Source organism: Hylobates moloch, unplaced genomic scaffold (assembly GCF_009828535.3).
Source record: "Hylobates moloch isolate HMO894 unplaced genomic scaffold, HMol_V3 SCAFFOLD_4, whole genome shotgun sequence".
Classification (NCBI taxonomy): Eukaryota; Metazoa; Chordata; class Mammalia; order Primates; family Hylobatidae; genus Hylobates; species Hylobates moloch.
Genome location: NW_026652279.1, coordinates 76297198 through 76318419, shown reverse-complemented (window position 1 = coordinate 76318419; position 21222 = coordinate 76297198).

The window sequence follows — 21222 nt, the reverse complement described above, 5'->3', positions numbered from 1 at the left end:
GCTTGTATTCATGCCTTTTCTCCAGGTCTGATTTGTTGCAGATCAAACAGCATCTTGGATCTTTCTCTGAAAATCCCTCTCATTATCGCTGGGAATTCCTGCACATGACCTAATCCTTTCATTTAACTTGGCATGATATTTATGTAATTCTAACCTCCACCCTCACCCCTGATGAAAAGGAGCACTCAGCTTAATTAAAATAAATATCCAAGCTTTGAGTATATTCAAAAGGCCTTTATGTTTTTCTTTTCATAAATCTTGTTTTCCTGGAAAAGGCTTTTTCCCAGTCAACTGCATTACTTTTCTACATTCTGTCTTGCCACTCTTGGTGTATGAAAAACCCTAAAATGAGTTCTAGTGGCCTCAGACTCCTTGGGAAAACAGAAAAGGCACCACAAATCCCGTTTGGAGAAAAATGTCTGTTTTCCTTATGGAAACCATGGAATTAGAGGTGAATAAGTACCTCTCAAAATCTGTCTTTATCTTCCACCTCTACTTGTTTATTAGGCCCTGGAATCTGTTTTCCTAGCCCTGTTCTTAAAGGGCCTCACCCAAAGGCCAATAATCCAACTGGGAAATTAGCAAAATAGAAAAAAAATATCTTCTAACTACTGGATCTTCTTCTGGTTTTCTGTGTGACTACATATGTGTTATGCATGCAATGTCTACTAAAAAGCTCTAATTGACCTAAGAAAAATAAATGCTTAAATCAAATATTTTTAATGGAAAAGTAAAAGCTGTGTGACCTTCCAGCTCACATGACTTTAATCTTTAAAACTTACTAGTACAGTAAGATTACAAATGTCTTAAGAGTTGCCAGCATACATTTTTGTTTGCATTTATTGATCAAGCAATTTCATGCTTATCTCTGCCAAACAGTATAAGGTGTCAAAATTTGGCATAGAACCTACAAAACTATAACTCAGCCCAAACAGAATAATCTTTGCTTGTGTAATTTTTTAATAAATGAAATATTAATATTGGTGTAATAAAGATAGCTACATTTTGAACTATTTGGTGAAATACCCTAACTTCTAATCCTGTGGCCTTAGGCAGTCTAGCCCACAGACATGAAGGAAGATTGTTTTGGGAAAGGACTATAATCATCTTTGATATTAAAGATAATTTATATAAAAAGGAATCTTACATGGTAAATTCTTGTACTAAAGTAAATTAACTGATTACTTAAAGAGAGGGATGTTTACAACAAGTCAGAAAGTCAAGGCATGTCAGAGATTGTCTGTGTAAGTCATGAAAAAAAATTGTTTTTTTTTTGAAACGGAGTCTCACTCTGTTGCCTAGGCTGGAGTGTAGTGACGTGATCTCGGCTCACTGCAAGCTCCACCTCCCGGGTTCATGCCATTCTCCTGCCTCAGCCTCCTGAAAAATTTTATAAAAGGTAATTTATGCAAGAAATGTTGTACAATTTAAAAGGGACTGGGCCTCCTGAATGCTTTATAAAATGCCACTATAACTCTTAGCTGTACAACTTGCCTGCTTTGCAGCTAGGTAAGACCTAAGACACATGGAGTTAAATGCTGGAATAAGTCAGACCTTATTTGCACTTCTGTCTAGGTCCTAGGCTGTACACCTAGTACATAATTAAAATCCTAAACTTACCAACAAAAGTAAAGGTTGCTAAAAGTTAATGTAATATGTATTTAAGACTATTGAGAAAATGAGTTTACATATACTTTTGGTAAAAAGATTTTAAGGAGGCATGAGAATATGGATTTTTACCTAGATTAAAAGGTTAAAGAAATGTTTTAAGTTGAATAAAATAAAAATGAAGGTTTAAGCAAGTTTTGGAAGGTTAATTGTAAAGGAAATTCTGTATGTAAACATATTGGCTAAAGTCGAAGGGGTATCATCCAGTTTTTCTGTAAATTTTCCAAATTCTGGAAACTTTCTGTGAGTATTCTTAAGTTGTGGCAATATAGTTATTTGCATAAGTGCAATAAGAATCTGTTTTATTTTGTAACAGGGCACAGTTGGAAAACCTGGTTATTTTTACCAAGGCTTTGACTGGAATGGTGCGCTTTCCTTTAAGGAATGAAATTTGACTTATGAAGCCAAGAAAGCCCTTAGGAAACTGCCCTCATATTTTTTGTACACAGTCTCTGTACAGGGTTTCTGACCTGTGGTAAGTAAAGAATGTTACTTTCTGACAGGCCAGGAACCCCAAGTTGTTTTGGAATACCAAAACCATAGCATGGGTCATCCCATTCCTGGGTCCTCTCCTAACAAAACGCCTAGGACTAATGTTCTCACCCTGCCTAATTAACACTTTTCAAATATTTTTAACTGACAAAATCACTGCCATTTCACAGATAACTACCCAAAAACATATATAGATGGCGTTACTCCTACAGTCAATCTGAGACCAGAAAACTCTCTGTCCCTTCATCACCAGGAAGTAGCCAGAAAGAACACGCCATCCTTCATCTGTTTTTGTAACTATAGGGTCTAGATTGACAGAGCAGCAGCATTGCCATCTTGGACAAACACTGCCATTTTAAAGTTCTCCTTGATCAAAAACCACCTAAATGCAAAGGATTCTCGCATAATGGCTAAGGTTAGCATGACCATAAGCCACAAATGACATCTCCAACCAGAAACATTCCAACCCTAAGATAAACCCCTCCCCAACCAGAAACATGCCAGCTCCAAGATAACCTCCCCTCTGTCAGGAGAGATGTCAGCCCCAAGATAACCTCCCCTCCAACCAGACATTCCAGCCCCACAATCAACTTCTCCTCCACACAGAAACATTCCAAGCCTGTGTTAAGTTCTCTCACCGTGAACCCTTAAATGCTCTTAGTCTTTAAGAGAATGCTCTCCTGACTGAAATAGGCCAGAAGTCCCTCTCAGGTTTATTGTCTATAATGAACCTGTGTTTGACTGTTGACCCACTTTTTGTGTTTCTTTCCTCTTGCTTTCACTCTTACAATAACATCCATGTCAGTCTACACATTCATCATGCCTAGTCATTAATTAAAGTAGAACAAGGTCTCACATAATTTTTTTTACGTTCTCTTGTAGCAGGAAGTCTACCTTACATGTAGCCCAGCAACCTGGTGACCACCATCCCATCAAGCAAATGGTTTTCTGGCAAATTTGTAGGAAAAACAATGCTGTCTACAGCTGTCAGACACCACAATTCTTTTCGAATTTTCCATAACCCCTAAATCTCAAATTAATCTAATATTTGTTGTGGATTCCTTTTAAAACCTGTCTTAAGTTTATTACTCAAATCACTCTTTTTAAAAAGTATCAATAATACTACTTAAACTTGCTCCCCTAACCTGTGTGTGTGTGTGTATGTATCTGAATCGCCATGAATCTGTCACCCACTTTTATTTAGGCTTTCGTTTTTCAAATTTTAACCAGAAATCTAAACATAATTTAAAACTGGGAAGTATTCGTTTTACATTAAAGAAGTAGAATCATTCAGGTTTACTGTAGTAAAAGTATGCATCCCTTAAAGCAAATCTTTAATTTAAAGAGGTAGGGAAAGGGAGAAAAATATATGGTGGTATCTCCTTATGTTCATTGGACAAAATGAGTTCTGCCTTTAGAAGGTGACATTCACATTTTTTTTAAATCTACAAATAGTTAGATATTATCAAGTCAGCAAACTTTCATAAAAACACCTGGGCCCAAACATCGTGCAAATACTATATACATTTCACTGGCATTTTTGCCTCTTTGATTTATAAATGCCGGAGGTTTTGGATTGCTATGAGGGAAAAGAATGACACATTTCCTTGATAAAGATGGGAGAGATTCAGAATAAAAGGTAGCAATCTTTGTCAGGCTATATAGCGTCTAAGATACGTTTTATTATAGTTTACAAACAGAAGCATTTGTCCTGAACTCCCAGTTTTTTCACACTGAGACATGTTAATGGAATCACATTACTGCTCAATAAAACCACTTAACACATTGCAATAGTTTAAGTAGCCCAGTCTAGGAGTTGGCTATGAAAACAATTTACCACAACAGGAGCAAGAGAAAATAACAGAAAAGTCAAAAGGAAAAACAGCATGCTGCTCATTATTCACTAAAGCGAATTTTGTATGTGTTTACGCCAAAATGAAATGCAAATCTCCAAAATTTCATATAAGATTCTTGCTTTGATTTCATTGTAACAGCTCTCAGAACAATTTAAAATAAAGTCTTAACTAATTTAAAGGCATTTACATATTTTAACTAACACGTCTAAGTAATGCAGATATTATTGTTCTTCTCAAAAACAATTCTGGGAAGTATATGTGACCTTAAAGATACTAAAACGTCATACACACAGTACACACATACACCCACAAGCTGACTGAAGCTGGCTGTGATTACCTTACTCTGTCATTTTCTTCCACAGAAACAGTCATTAGCTTGCCCTGTTCTTTTTGGTATTAACAGGTGATCACCTGCCATGTGGAAAATCTACATATTACTGTGTTAAGTTCAATTCACCCAATTTTAAATTTGAAGTAGCTTCACTATATTGTGTGTGTCATTTCTGAAAGCAGAACCTAAGTTCAGCTAAATATTTCTGAATATCAAAAAAAATTTCAAAGTAATGCTTTTCTTTTTCTAATGGAGATACATATTTTCAAAAATTTTTTGAAGAGTGCTGGAACTTTTAGACTCAAATAAATTCAAACCCTGATGTATATTTAATGGGACTCAGTTCTGTAGCACCCATTTTCCACAGTTTCTTCAAATTCTCTAAAGTATGTGTCAAAATTCCTATTCCCCTTAAACTGATCCAGGATCAATTTATATGATTAATTGTATATTAAATTACAAAGTAATATCTAACTTACTCATGGAATTTTAAAAGGCTTGTATTATATATATGATATAATATAGAAAACTAGATGTACTTGAGTCCAAATTCTTCTAATCAATTCTCCCCTCCTACCCTACAAAGAGGACAGATAAGGATGAGCTTTATTATATATAGCTGATGCCTCAGCATAGAATCAATAGTTACTAACACAACACATCCTTAATCTTCACATTTTTGCCTTGCACCAGGTCAAGAGTGTCATACCTTCATGCTTTGCCAGAGTTCCATTAGTGACTAAATATAATGAGTTGAATAGTTCAGAACCTCAGGATGTGACCTTATTTGGAAATACGGCCTGTATTAGTTAGATCTCATATCACTAATAAAGACATACCCAAGACTGAGTAATTTATAAAGAAAAAGGTTTAATGGTCTCACGATTCCACATGGCTGGGAAGGCCTCACAATCACAGTGGAAGGCAAAGGAGGAGAAAGCTCATCTTACATGGTGGCAGGCAAGAGAGTGTGTGCAGTGGAACTCCCTTTATAAAAACCATCAGATCTTGTGAGACTTACTCACTATCACAAGAACAGCACGGGATAGACCTGCCCCCATGATACAATTACCTCCCACAGGGTTCCTCCCATGACACGTGGGAATTATGAAAGCTACAATTCAAGATGACGTTTAGTGGAGATACAGCCAAACCATATCAGAGTCTTTGCAGATGTAATTAGTTAATGTGAGATGATACTTGATTAGGGTGTTTCCCAAATCCTATGACTTGTGTCCTTATAAGAAAAGGAAAAGACACATAGAGGTATGTGTCACATGAAGGCCATGTGACAATGAAGGCAGAGATTGGAGTGATGCTTCTGTAAGCTGAGGAATGCCAAGGATTGCAGGCAATTATCAATCACAAGTGAGGAATGGAAGAGGCTCTCTCAGAGCCTCCAGAAGGAACCAGCCCTGCCTGTACCTGAATTACAGACTCTGGCTTCCTGAGCCGTGAGAGAATAAATTTCTTTTGTTGTAAGTCACTCAGTTTGTGGTAATTTAATAAGGTAGCCCCAGGAAAATAATACACTAGGCTTATTTCATTGTAGTTTAACATATCTTCTTGTATTAATCTCCAAACTTGTGTAAACTTTATGATCCCTTTTGCTGATCTTACTAAAGGCACAGGAGAAAACCTGATGAAGTTTAAATTTCAGTCTCTGCAATGCAAGAGGCTCTTCCAAGGCTCTGTACCAGATACTCCTTTCTAAAAATTATATTTATTTATTTATTTATTTAATGAAAGAGAATCCCACAAAACTTTCATTTACTTTTGGCAAAAGAAGTTTCTGGACACCTACTAGAAGCCCAGTAACAGATTGCTAAATAAAGGAATGAATGAATGAATATATTTATATGCTACCCTTCAACTCTAACCAGCTGAAAAGTAATATTTAAAACTAAAGTTAATATCTTCAAATATTCAGGAATTCCGTGAGCATCATCCTTCATTCCTAGAAACAAGCAGGATTTGGGACAATGATTATATCATTGTTAAGCAACTACAATAGGGTTGGTATGGACCAACAGTGGCAACATTTAAGTTCAAGGTAAATGTGCATGTTAAAATATATTCCCTATGACTTTATCATAAAAAATATTTGAGAAATGTTATAATATAATTTATTAGTATTTAAAAGAATTCATCAATTAATCAATTTTAATCCAGTACAAAATATAATTTGAATAATATTCTACTTGAAAATACCTGTGGTCTTCCCCCTTTACCTTAAAACTACTAAATTCCTGTGTGAACAAATATATCATATATAGTCAGTTCTCCTTATTTCATGGTAGTTATGTTCTATAAAGGGACCATAAATACCAAATTAGCAAACACTGAACCAACGTTCTTAAGGGAAATGCAGTTTGATTCCTGCAAGTCTCTGGTCATAACATTTTCATCAATTGACCAATATACAACCTGGTTTCCTATGTTCTTCTTTAATTAGGCCTCAGTTAATATACATTGTTGATTCATTAAAATTTAATTTGGGGCCAACAGCACTACTACTCAGGCCTAAATAAGCTTATCTAGCATACAGATTTTCTCCATAAGGCACATCCTAGTCACCATGCACTGAACACTACACAACACTTAAGCACTAACCTTGAGAACCATTATAAATCGTGAAATCACCCCCAAAAAAGCACAAAAACATGAAGAATGTGTCACTAAGTAGACCACATAAGGACTCTTGTTTACAGTGTGGGAACTGAAACAAGGTGAGGGTACTTTCAACCTAAGCTGGAAATACGTACATCGGGCAACTCAAATTTTTTGCTGCTTTCACGTGTCCGTGAATGATCATGAAAGTGTCACAACTATTAATTCTGGGATTACAGATTAATTTTAGGGAGCATGTGAATTTGCAAATATGGAATACATGAATGAGAATCTACTGTATTATGACTTTTTAATGAATCATTTTCCTTTTAGTTTTCATATTCTGTGATGGTGTCTTTTATCACTCTTCTACTTTCTCCCTCTAAATTTTGTCAACTGTCTTGCCTGACCACTACCACATTTTTCATCTATGCTCCATTTCACCATTTTAAATCCCTGAGTCAATGCTATATTTCTTACTGTGTACCATGGAATTTTACATGGATTTCCTATTAATGTGCTGGCTCACTATTTTCTTTTGGAGAGTTGCAATTTCTCCCAAGTATACTATTTTGGTTAATGGCACTGGGAAGGTTAATTTTATGTGTCTACATGTGTGGGTCACAAAGTGCCCAGGTATTTGGTGAAACATTATTCCATGTGTGTGCGTGAGGGTGTTTCTGCATGAGCTTAACATTTAAATTAGAATGAGTAAACCAGATTATCCTCCCTAATGTGCATGAGACTCATCCAGTCAATTGAAAAACTTAATAGAGTAGGAAGGAATGTCACCTGACTTATTGCCTGAGCTGGGACTTCAGACTCCTGCCCTCAGACCACAACTTATACCATCATCCCTCCTTGTTATCACGAATTCAGACTCAGACTGGAACTACACCGCTACTGTTACTCTTGGGTCTCCAGCTTGCTTACTGCATATCTACTTGGGATTTCTCAACTTCCTTAATCATATGAGCTTGTTTATTTATTTATTTTCTTTCTTTCCTTCAAGACAGGGTCTTGCTATGTCACCCAGGCTGGAGTGCAGTGATGCAATCATGGCTCACTGTAGCCTCGACCTCCCGGGCTCAAGCAATCCTCCTGCCTCAGCCTCCAGAGTAGCTGGGACCACAGGCATGCACCACTATATATGGTTAATAATTTTTTTCAATTTTTTTTGTAGTTATTCTCAATATGTTGCCTAGGCTGGTCTTGAATTCCTGGGTCCGACTGATCCTCTTGCCTTGACTTCCCAAAGTTCTAGGATTACCAGTGTGAGCCACCACACTTGATCCCAATTTTTTATATTAAATCTCTCTCTCTCTCTGTACATATATATGTATATATACTCATATATACACACACACATTAGCCATATCATATATACTTATATATTTAATATATGTTATATATATTATCTCCTATTGGTTTTCTTTCTCTGGAGAACCCTGACTGACAGAGGCACCACTATCCTCAGAGTCACCCATATTTTGGATTTATCTTCCATTATTTTCTTACTCCTCTCTCTCACAAATGAGTTTGTAAAGCCCTCTCATTTGTATCTTCCATTAAATATTTGTTGATTATGGTTATAGTGCTCCAACTAGATATTCTAAACAGAATAGTGGCTGTACAAATACATATTTATTTAAAATAGAAAGCTTCTGTAACAATGATCTATTGAAATATGTGCCCTGATGGTATTATATGTAAGAAGGTTGAACATTATGTAGTACACACAATAATTTTATCAAAGTTTAAATACCAGGAGACCAGAGAGAGCAAGAAAAATTAGACAAGTCACCATTGTAAATGTGGAGGTAGTTAGATATTGAAGGATGCATAATATTTAAATACCAGGGAAGGATCAGAAAAGAGCAGCCTTGGCACTGAGAATATAAGCACAGACACAGAGTAGGATATGAGCAGAGACAGAGTAGGATGAGTATATTCAGACAGTGAGTAACCTGACAGAGTAAAGCAGAAGTTTGTGTAGAAAAATGATTGATTTCAATTTGTGAAGAATAGAAATGGCAGTTCATAATTGTGCATGACATCCAAACAGAAGTGCTGAGATGATGAAATTGGCAATAGTGTGTTAAACCCAGAAAAGCCAATTAATTAATTCTAGTTCAAGACCTAAGCCCTAAAAACAAGGAGATCTTATGCTATAAATTTTTATCCAAGCTCAGAAGGCCTGTGTCTCAGCTCAACCAGTGCTTTTACAGCACTACGCAAGTGCAAAGTACTGAAAATATCTGGGGAAGATTTTTAGATGGCACAATGACTAGAGAATGCTACTGATATTTAACAAATGGAGGCCAAATATTCTAATCCCACCACATTGCAAAAAGTAGTCACATACAATAGAGAAATGCTACACGTCAAATGTCGATAGTGCCCCAGTTGAAAACAACTGAGAGAAAGTGTTTTTAATTAGAAATACATTGGCAGGCTTTGGGAGATGAGGGATCACCTGGAAATTAGTGTATACTGTTATTCCCTCATCTTTCTTATAGAAGCCAGCCGCATTTCTCTGAAGAAGTTAGCAATTACTACCTTAAAGCACAATGGCTTTTGGTTGATAGTATACATAACTCAGCCGTTCTCAAACTTTAGCCTGCTTCTTAATCACCAGGTGGTCTTGTAAAAGTATGTATTGCTGGACTCCATCCTAGAGTTTCTGATTCAGTAGCCTGTCCAAGGCAGAATGGAGAACTTCCATGTCTAACAAGTTTATATATAATGCTGAATACCATTTCTATAGTTAGTGGAGGCAGGAAGCAAAAACAAATACAAAATCAAAGAATGACACCTAGATATTTTCTCCTTGACTTTTTGTTTCATGGTTAGATGGAAGACAGGTGGAGGGGATGACACTAGAAGAAGTCTGGCAAGATATGGCAATATTTTGGCTTAAAAATCTTTCTGAAAATTTCTTTCTCTTGAATGGGACATAGAATATAATATTACCTGATTTATGAATACTATGTGTCCAGTGAAATCACCTAAATCACCTAAAATTCTTGTGGCCAAATGTGCCCTGCTCTCCTTAATCTCTTTTGTAGTCAGCTGTTACTATAACAGTTAGCATTCCCTAATATATGCTGAAAAGAAGCAATCTCAAAAACTTCCTGGTGTAGGTTTATTTCTCATTTATGTGGATATAAAAAAAGACAAACAATGAGATGAGAACAAACAAATGCTACTTATTCAGAGCTTGCTATAGTAAGAGAGTCAGCCACTATCATCTGCATTTACAGAAATTTACAGGCAAAGGAGTAGGAAAGCTTTACAGTATAAAAAAGGGAAGGCTTGGGCCGGGCGCGGTGGCTCACGTCTGTAATCCCAGCACTTCGGAAGGCCGAGGCGGGCGGATCACGAGGTCAGGAGATCGAGACCACGGTGAAACTCCGTCTCTACTAAAAATACAAAAAATTAGCTGGGTATAGTGGCGGGCGCCTGTAGTCCCAGCTACTCGGGAGGCTGAGGCGGGAGAATGGCGTGAACCCGGGAGGCAGAGCTTGCAGTGAGCCGAGATTGTGCCACTGCACTCCAGCCTGGGCGACAGAGCGAGACTCCGACTCAGAAGATGAGTGGGAGAATTAGGTATCCCTTGTTGAAGGCTTTTGGCAAAAGAATGGAGGCAGGTAATAGAAACGTAATATTGTTTTCTTCTTGTTGGTCATAAGCTGGAAATGGGGGCAAAAATTAGAGAAAGTGTTAGTTATCGATCAAGCCCTGCTATTTGGGGCTGATTGCTACAAAGGTTGTAGCTCGGCTTCTTTGGCTGGTTGCTACATCCAGGTTGTGGGGAGAGTTCTATTTGTATATGGGATCCGGCTGTTGTCCATTTGTAGGTTCAGTCTCTCACTTCCAGTACCTGTCAGCATCTGCAGGTCCAGACGTGCTGCTGTAGCTCTACTCTGAGCTATAGAGAGGGATTAAGTCTCCTCTTCCTAATTTTTGAACCGAACTGAGGCACTTTTTTTCTGATGACAGAGTGCACAAGAGCAAGAGAACTGTTGAAAACTCACAATATCTCTACAATCTTCTAGTCAGGATGCATTGGTTATGGCTGCTCACCATTCTATTGACCAAAGCAAGTCATATGATCAAGATTAAAGAAAATAGAAAAATGCACAAGATAATTTCAAACACTATTATTATCTCTCAGAGCCACAAAATGCCATGACTACACAAATAAGGGGGAAATGGAGCAGGAAGTTGGGTTGTTAGTATATGCACACAGAGATGTGTTAATAAAATCTGGTTCTGAAGGATGTATTATTTTTACTAAAATTCTAGACCATAGATTATTCATGGGAGTTAATACTTGGTTATTATATCCCTGATTACATATGTTTATTTTACATTATGTATAACTTTAGATATCTGATGACTAATAGAAAATGTGAAACTATTCTAATCTGCCACAATTTTAGTTATGCATTCAATTTATTTTGTTTTTTACAATATTACAACTATTTGTTATTCCTCTTGTACTGAATTTCTCTGAAAAAATAAGGATTAAAAATATATTAACTATATGATAACAATTGTATATATTGCTACTAGAATGATTCTAAGGCTTATATTTAACTAATGATTATAACTCCTTATATACAAGTATAGATGAATTTTTTTGTTTTTCATTTACAGTATTACTTTAGTGTTAAAACCATGAATTTAGTATTCATACTAAATGGGAAAGGCTTTCCAGTAAAATTTTTAGCACTTTATAATTTTATCTTCTCTATTCTCTAAGCTCCTTGAAGTAAGCTTGATATCATCCATCTAAAATGAATGCCGCTATAAAGAATAATGAGTAGGGAGGTAAACATACATAGCTATAGGAGAATCTACAAAATACAGAATTAATAGAAGATCCAATGTCATCTCTCTAGTTTATCTTATATATAATAAGCTGGAAAAGTTCCTCTCCTGTATGGACTGAAATTTCTCTTTTATCTGCAAACTGCGATCGATATTCAACCAGCTGGCAAGTAAACTAGTCATTAAGGTGTCTCTCAGCTTCAAACCCACACTTCTGTACTCTGGGGTACTACAGCTGGAACTCTGCAAACACACATTGCTTTGCTAGGGGTTTCTTTGTTATGTTTTGCAAATATTAGAAACTAAAGGAAACCAGACAGCCCGTGAAGGGCAAGTTACTTGCTTCTTCATGTTTTCTTTCCCATTCCTGTTGGCATCACCTCAGCAAAAGTCATTCACCCTGATAACAGAAGTGGATTCCACTAATATCAGTTGACCACAGTTTCTCATTTGCGTCCCAAACTCTTAGAACCAGCCTCATGAAACAACCTCAGAGATACACGTCCAGCAGGTGTTTTGAAAGTCGGAGCTGCAGCTGCAGAGAGCAGCATCTCCGTATTTCTAGATTCTGATTATCTTAACCTATTCCTGCTGGTCTACAAGTGTTCACAATGGTGGCTACTTTGTGTAGTTAATACCTCTGTGTTAGTTCTATTTTTATAATAATTTCACAATAGAATTACTAAGTAATTCTACTCAATAATTTTTATATACAATTTCTAATTTAGCATTTCACTCTACCACTAGCTATTTATACAGAATTGTTTATTAAAAGTTCTCTGTTAAAATAACTAGAGTGGTTCAGATTTCTTTACTGGAGTCTAGCTGATAAAAATATAGTTGAATTAAAATTTTTCATTAATTAAAAAAATGAAACCTTAGATTTTATTACTTTAATTATTTTCCTTTACACCTAACAAAGGCCAGTTTCGAGTGGAAAGTAGCAGTTTATTAGCAGTTGGGATGAGAAAGAAAAACAAATAATCTCAAAATGTGAAAAATGCACAGAAAAAGCAAGTCTTGGCATTCTATTCTTGAGGTATTTATGGAAATTAAAACACCATTTATTCACAAAAAAGCAATAAAGCCCAAAGTGTTTACATAGTTCCCCCAAACACTAACACGCATTGATTGCCTCCTGCCTTCTTGTGTGCAGACCCATATCATTGCCACATTGCTTTACCGTCTGGCCAGAAGCTTTGGCATTTCTCAGATCTTTCACACTTTGCTTCATGTTACTTCCTTTATGTGGAGGCTCTTACATTTGTCCCTCAGAATAACTCCTCCACACCTGATAAGGCCAATTTGGAGACGTGTCCCAAACCCTCCAGTCAGTACTGCCAGCTTCCTTTGCTAGGCTCCCTGAAGACCTTATTAACATTTTTAAAATAAATCGGTGTACACACACACACACATACACACGTGTGTGTATATATATATATTTTATTCTACATATTTGATTATTGGTTTTCATTGTAATTGAATTTTGCCAGGTTAGAAATCATGCTTTATCTATTCCTGTGACACTGTCTGACGTGTAGCTGGTATTCAAAAAATGTTTTTTATATGAGAAAATAACTAAATATTAATTTACTTTATGACCATTGGCTAAATATGTTGACAAACTATGTGCATTACAAACTCCACAAAGCAAATGTACATAAAGATTTCATATTTGGTTAATAGTTCAGGATTCCATTAAATTGTTTTCTATTTATACAAAGATGCTGCCACCATTTCATAGCTAGGATTTGGGTCTAGTAATATGTTTAGGGGTAAAAAGACTGACTGAAAAATTAGACAAGAGAGGCAGTGGTTTGTGTGGATAAGCCGACTGAAATGCACTTTAGATTACTAATTGTATATGGACTAGACATTTGTTATTCAGAACTATTTCTCACTTTATGTGATTTTTCTGTTCAATTCTTCCAATCCTCAATTGCCACAATAGCGTGGATTTGTTGTAGGCTCATTCTGTGAACCACAGAGAGATTTTTCCTGAAATACATTCAAAAGTAAATATAATAAAAGGTTGGCTGGGCGCAGTGGCTCACGCCTGTAATCCCAGCACTTTGGGATGCCGAGGCGGGTGGATTGTCTGAGGTAGGGAGTTCGAGACTAGACTGACCAACATAGAGAAACCCTGTCTCTACTAAAAATACAAAATTAGCCAGGTGTGGTGGCACATGCCTATAATCCCAGCTACTCTGGAGGCTGAGGGAGGAGAATCACTTGAACCCGGAAGGTGGAGGTTGTGGTGAGCCGAGATCACGCCATTGCACTCCAGCCTGGGCAACAAGAGTGAAACTCTGTCTCAAAAATAATAATAATAATTAATTAAAAATAAATAAATGAAAGGGTCAATTGAAATACTTATTTTAGAATCCCCCTAAATGCAAGAGAAAGTAGATCTTTATACTTTCCAAGATCAGGAAGTTTAAGAATTAGGTGTGCCCGGATATGTTTGTGGCCATATTTCTCAGCACAGATGTGAACTTGCAGAAAATAAAGCACAACAGATGAAATAACCGCTGTGAGAGACGGAGAAAAAGAGAAGTGATGAATGTACCAAAAAGGAAGGTTTCTCAAAGTTCGATTTGATCACTTGAGTGTAGTGATGCCTGAGTCTACCTAGCTCACTTCTAAAACTTTGCTGGTAAGTGATTTTATAAATTTTGGGGGCATTAAGCTAGTTGGAACCTTGTCTGGCTTTGACAGTAAGGGTCTTGATTGTACCTCCTTTTAATTATTTCCATTAGCATAGTTCTTTGAGAACTCATAAAATAGTTTATATGACTTCACATCCTACAATACAGTTGTTAGTTGTGAAAATCCGTAACTCAGCCTTCACTTCAGATATATTAAGTAGTACTTATTCACATAACCAACAAATTCTCATAAAATCTAGAACCAAAGGAATCTTAATATCTTGCTCTTTGAACAAGCATAATAATTTCATACATTATATCTTGGAGAGACAGATTACTAACTTAAACTTCATGTATCCAGTGAGTTTGAGCTTCCAGCTTCACAGTGTAGACTACAACAATGATGAAGAGAACATATAAACTTCTTGCCTATCTTGATTTAAAATCTGCATTTGCTTTATTCTGGTTTTGCTAAGTTATTCATTTTTTTTTTATTATACTTTAGGGTTTTAGGGTACATGTGCACAATGTGCAGGTTTGTTACATATGTATCCATGTGCCATGTTGATTTCCTGCACCCATTAACTCGTCATTTAGCATTAGGTGTATCTCTTAATGCTGTCCCTCCCCCCTCCCCCCACCCCACAACAGTCCCCGGAGTGTGATGTTCCCCTTCCTGTGTCCATGAGTTCTCATTGTTCAATTCCCACCTATGAGAGAGAACATGCGGTGTTTGGTTTTTTGTCCTTGCGATAGTTTACTGAGAATGATGTTTTCCAGTTTCATCCATGTCCCTACAAAGGACACGAACTCATCATTTTTTATGGCTGCATAGTATTCCATGGTGTATATGTGCCACATTTTCTTAATCCAGTCTATCGTTGTTGGACATTTGGGTTGGTTCCAACTCTTTGCTATTATGAATAGTGCCGCAATAAACATACGTGTGCATGTGTCTTTATAGCAGCATGATTTATAGTCCTTTGGGTATATACCCAGTAATGGGATGGCTGGGTCAAATGGTATTTCTAGTTCTAGATCCCTGAGGAATCGCCACACTGACTTCCACAATGGTTGAACTAGTTTACAGTCCCACCAACAGTGTAAAAGTGTTCCTATTTCTCCACATCCTCTCCAGCACCTGTTGTTTCCTGATTTTTTAATGATGGCCATTCTAACAGGTGTGAGATGGTATCTCACTGTGGTTTTGATTTGCATTTCTCTGATGGCCAGTGATGATGAGCATTTCTTCATGTGTCTTTTGGCTGCATAAATGTCTTCTTTTGAGAAGTGTCTGTTCATGTCCTCTGCCCACTTTTTGATGGGGTTGTTTGTTTTTTTCTTGTAAATTTGTTTGAGTTCATTGTAGATTCTGGATATTAGCCCTTTGTCAGATGAGTAGGTTGCAAAAATTTTCTCCCATTCTGTAGGTTGCCTGTTCACTCTGATGATAGTTTCTTTTGCTGTGCAGAAGCTCTTTAGTTTAATGAGATCCCATTTGTCGATTCTGGCTTTTGTTGCCATTGCTTTTGGTGTTTTAGACATGAAGTCCTTGCCCACGCCTATGTCCTGAATGGTATTGCCTAGGTTTTCTTGTAGGATTTTAATGGTTTTAGGTCTAACATATAAGTCTTTAATCCATCTTGAATTAATTTTTGTATAAGGTGTAAGGAAGGGATCCAGTTGCAGCTTTCTACATATGGCTAGCCAGTTTTCCTAGCACCATTTATTAAATAGGGAATCCTTTCCCCATTTCTTGTTTTTGTCAGGTTTGTCAAAGATCAGATAGTTGTAGCTATGCGGCATCATTTCTGAGGGCTCTGTTCTGTTCCATTGATCTATGTCTCTGTTGTAGTACCAGTACCATGCTGTTTTGGTTACTGTAGCCTCGTAGTATAGTTTAAAGTCAGGTAGCGTGATGCCTCCAGCTTTGTTCTTTTGGCTTAGGATTGACTTGGCGATGCGGGCTCTTTTTTGGTTCCATATGAACTTTAAAGTAGTTTTTTCCAATTCTGTGAAGAAAGTCATTGGTAGCTTGATGGGGATGGCATTGAATCTATAAATTACCTTGGTGAGTATGGCCATTTTCACGATATTGATTCTTCCAACCCATGAGCATGGAATGTTCTTCCATTTGTTTGTATCCTCTTTTATTTCATTGAGCAGTGGTTTGTAGTTCTCCTTGAAGAGGTCCTTCACATCCCTTGTAAGTTGGATTCCTAGGTATTTTATTCTCTTTGAAGCAATTGTGAATGGGAGTTCACTCGTGATTTGGCTCTCTGTTTGTCTGTGATTGGTGTACAAGAATGCTTGTGATTTTTGTACATTAATTTTGTATCCTGAGACTTTGCTGAAGTTGCTAATCAGCTTAAGGAGATTTTGGGCTGAGACAATGGGGTTTTCTAGATATACAATCATGTCATCTGCAAACAGGGACAATTTGACTTCCTCTTTTCCTAATTGAATACCCTTTATTTCCTTCTCCTGCCTGATTGCTCTGGCCAGAACTTCCAGCACTATGTTGAATAGGAGTGGTGAGAGAGGGCATCCCTGTCTTGTGCCAGTTTCCAATACAATTTTCGATTAAGAATTTCATATACAGCAAAACTAAGCTTCACAAGAGAAGGATAAATAAGAACTTTCCAGAGGAACCAAATGCAAAGGAATTTCATTATTATCAGACCTGCTTATAAGAGGTCCTGAAGGGAATCCTCCACATGGAAAAGAAAGAAAATTACTGACCGCTATAAAAACACACTTGAGTACATAGACCAGTGAAACTATAAAGCAACTAAAGTTATTCATTTTTAATTGACAGGTAAAAACTGTTTATATTTATATAATGTACAACGTGATGTTTTGAAATATGTATACATTGTTATTTAGATACACACTAAGAATGGCTAAATCAAGCTAATTAACACAGGCATTACCTTACATACTTATATTTTGTGGTTATAACACTTAAAATCTACTTTCTTAGCAATTTTCATGAATAAAGTATACTGTTATTAACTAGTCATCATGTTGTACAATAGATCTCTTGAGCATAACATTCATGTAATGTCTAATCTTCACACAATACTGAGAAGCACACTCTTTCTTACATTTGACAGTTTATCGTATGTTTGAGTACAGCTATTTTTTCTTCTGTGTCTTCTTAATTCTAAGTTAAACAGCTCATATTCCTCCACTATTCCTTTTGAAATAAAATCCAGAGTATCTGCCATTTTCCTTACTTCTCCTGAATGCTCTCTTTTCATTATGCCATTTTCTCCTAAAATGTGTTGAATGTGCTTCCTCTAAATTGAAAGCAATCTGCAAAATGTTTTCTGCCCAGATTAGCATATAATGAACACATTACTAATCATGACTAGGATACAACATAGTTATTGGTGCAGTCAAAGTCTGTGTTATATTTTAAGTGTAATTGAACAATATTGAACTGCGGTCAACTGAAACCCACAGATCATTTACACACAAATTGCACCAAACACGGAGCTTTACTAATTCACATGAAGATGTAGCAAACTAAGCAATTCATCTGCTTTCCTCTATTTGCTTTTGTGCATATTTGGTTATTAAGAAGTACGGATCAAGTAATAAACTATTTAGAACTATAATTTTGAAGGTCCTTAGCAGATTGTTTTACAAAGACAATTTAATGTAAGTTGACTGAAATAATTAGTTAGCGTGAACACGAAATGATCAAACAGCTAGAGAACTGCCTTTTCATTCTTAACTGAATTGGGTAGTTGTGTTTAATTCATTAAATTAATTAAATAGGTCAATACTATTGTAGACTCTAAGCTTAATATGTATTCTGAGAGCTCAATTTTCATTACCACATATTTTATGTTATGTGATTATAAAATTTAAAACTGCTTATTTTATAAATTGTGTAAAATAAGCAAAGGCATGAATTATTACAAGAAATGTTTCAACATATAAAAAGGGCAATTAGTAAAATATTTACACACATGAAGAAAAAATGCACAATACATACAACTGTAGGATTACATACTTTCTCAAACAATTTTATAACATGAAAATGTTTCTATTATTAAATAGTCTTCAAAATTACAATTTTTTTTTTTTTTTTTTTTTTTTTTTTTTTTTTGAGGCTGGAGTGCAGTGGCGCAATCTCGGCTCACTGCAAGCTCCGCCTCCCGGGTTCACACCATTCTCCTGCCTCAGCCTCTCCGAGTAGCTGGGACTACAGGCGCCCGCCACCACGCCCGGCTAATTTTTTGTATTTTTAGTAGAGACGGGGTTTCACCGTGGTCTCGATCTCCTGACCTCGTGATCCGCCCGCCTCGGCCTCCCAAAGTGCTGGGATTACAAGCGTGAGCCACCGCGCCCGGCCCAAAATTACAATTTTTAACTAATAGAGTAGGATTTCCTATGCCTTAGTAATCAGTAGATTATAAGTTTCTGGTCTATTATTTTTTAATTATTATTTCTAGCTGAACCCAAGGGAGTTGCAGAACAGGACTTGTAGCTGCTCCGAGAGCCTTTTAGTATGATTATTCCAAAATGTCTGGATAACAGGTCTTTTTGTCTTGTGCCTTATTCTAAGTTAGGAAAATCTTTGGATTCTTTGTTAGCCAGTAGAACCCGAAAGTGATAAATACCGACAGACTTCATGCCTGTTTGCACTGTACTCCATTGTACTCTGTAATTTTAATGAATACCCCATCCCTGGAGATGGATGAAGCATAGCTGGGCCAGCTGAGGTGGTCTCTGGCACAACACCCAGATCCATTTCTGTGCTGTATGTTGTCAGCTTAATTTATGCCAGCTTAGACCTGGATGGTAGCAGTGGAGCATCCATATGGCATCAAATGTTCTTAATATCTCAGACCTATTATCCACAAGAGTATATCTCATAGTCATGCTTGTTTGAGACCAGGAAATTGGCACTTTCTTTGTGGCATGTTTCTGATTATGTGGCCATGTCTCCTGATTATGTTGATTTCCTTCAAAATCTTTTGGCATTTAAACTATGTTTGATTTATTGCCAGGAGATCTACATTTATTACTTTTATCAATATGAGCTCATCATGGATATTTTTCCATTTAGTAGTCATGTATTTGTACATTAAAAGGTGCAGTGTGCAAGAGAAAGTAGAAGGGAGATTTTCATTTCTCATAGAAATCTCAATTAATAACCCTATCATGCAGATATGACAAGTTATGAAATAATTTATTTTCTTGTCATTGTTTTAGATTTTACTTTCTATTTAAATTAGTTTTTGTATTTGAAAAAAATGAGAATTTCTGCTGTTATCTGCCAGATGATAGGAGAAATTTTTTAAGTGTGTTATAAAAGGATCCAAAATACATCATACTTGATGAACGAAGACCCTTTTAATCCCAGAATATTCTGTGCTATTTGAAGTGCACTGTTATAAGTTCTAGTCTAGTAAATAAGTTACATCCTTTCTAAATAATTATATATCCTTTTAATAATTCTAAATAAATATTTACCAAGGAAAACTAAATCCTTACATCAAGTGGGCAACCATTGGAGTTAAGAGGTGTGGCTTCCTAAATATGCCATCCTGCTGAGACTCTGACTGATGTAGAATATGCTTTTGGATACCTAGACTTGCCTTTTTTCATCATAAGCAATGGATCAGATGATGTAATACTTGAGAATACATTGTTGTACTATTCAAACCTCTGACATTTCTGCTGTTTTTTGGCTTCTAATATGTGTTTAGTTCTGAACCAGCCTCATCATTTTTTATCTTATTTCCTTCTTTTTTAATATATTGATTTTAATAGATTTATATTTTATTTATGCTCAAAATTCATATGTTCACTAGATAGATTTTATATGTGAATCACTTAATTCTATGTTGTATTGGCAATCCCTTTCTATTTTTGTAATTTGTCATTTCTTCACAACAGTAATAAAAAATTAAAAACTGTCGTTTCATTATATATTTGATTATTGAGATTGTTCAACTTTCTTCTTCTGGAAAACCAATATTTTGAACTTTGTATCTGTTCTCTTTCCTATATCTCTATCGCCTTTTTAGCATTTTTACTTCTTATTTTTCTACATTTTTGACTTTCAATGACATTTCTAAGTTTTAATTTTTCTAGGGTAAATAATAATTATGTTATTCATTTGTAGTTTTCTTATTCTTCCTTATTTCATCTATCTTCATTTTTCTTTCCACCTCTTTTTACCAACACTTTCTCCAATTCAATTGTCCTCCATCTCTTCTATTGTCTCCCTTATGTGAATCCAAGCCTTAATAACTATCTGACAACACAAAGTAAATGCTTTCCAAATTTTTCTTGTAGTCAGTCCTTTCAAGAGATTATTCTTCTCCAACTTGAATCATTATTTTCTCCTTTTCTAATAAATAATCTTGTAAGAGTTCTCACTTGTATTTATTTTCAGTATACTAATAGTTCGACCAGAAATATCAGTACTAGTCATATTTTTGTCTATAAACAAGGTGGGATTCCTTGTTTCTCCTCTTTATGTATTTTGATATCAGAAAGTACTCCTTAAGTGATTGCCCTGGAAGACTTGTAGACATGTATAACTCATCACCAAATTTCAAAATAGCAGCAATCATTCAATATTGTGTGGCTGGATGATTAAGGAATGTGTTGTTTCCACTTTCTGGTTATCTTAAACACTCTGAATTTATCCTATTAAAGAGAGAGGGAAGGAGATTGAATATGAATAATAAGCAAGAATACCCAGGGAACAGCTTCCCCACGATTTCCCCCACATATATTCTCTGTACTGCTCAAT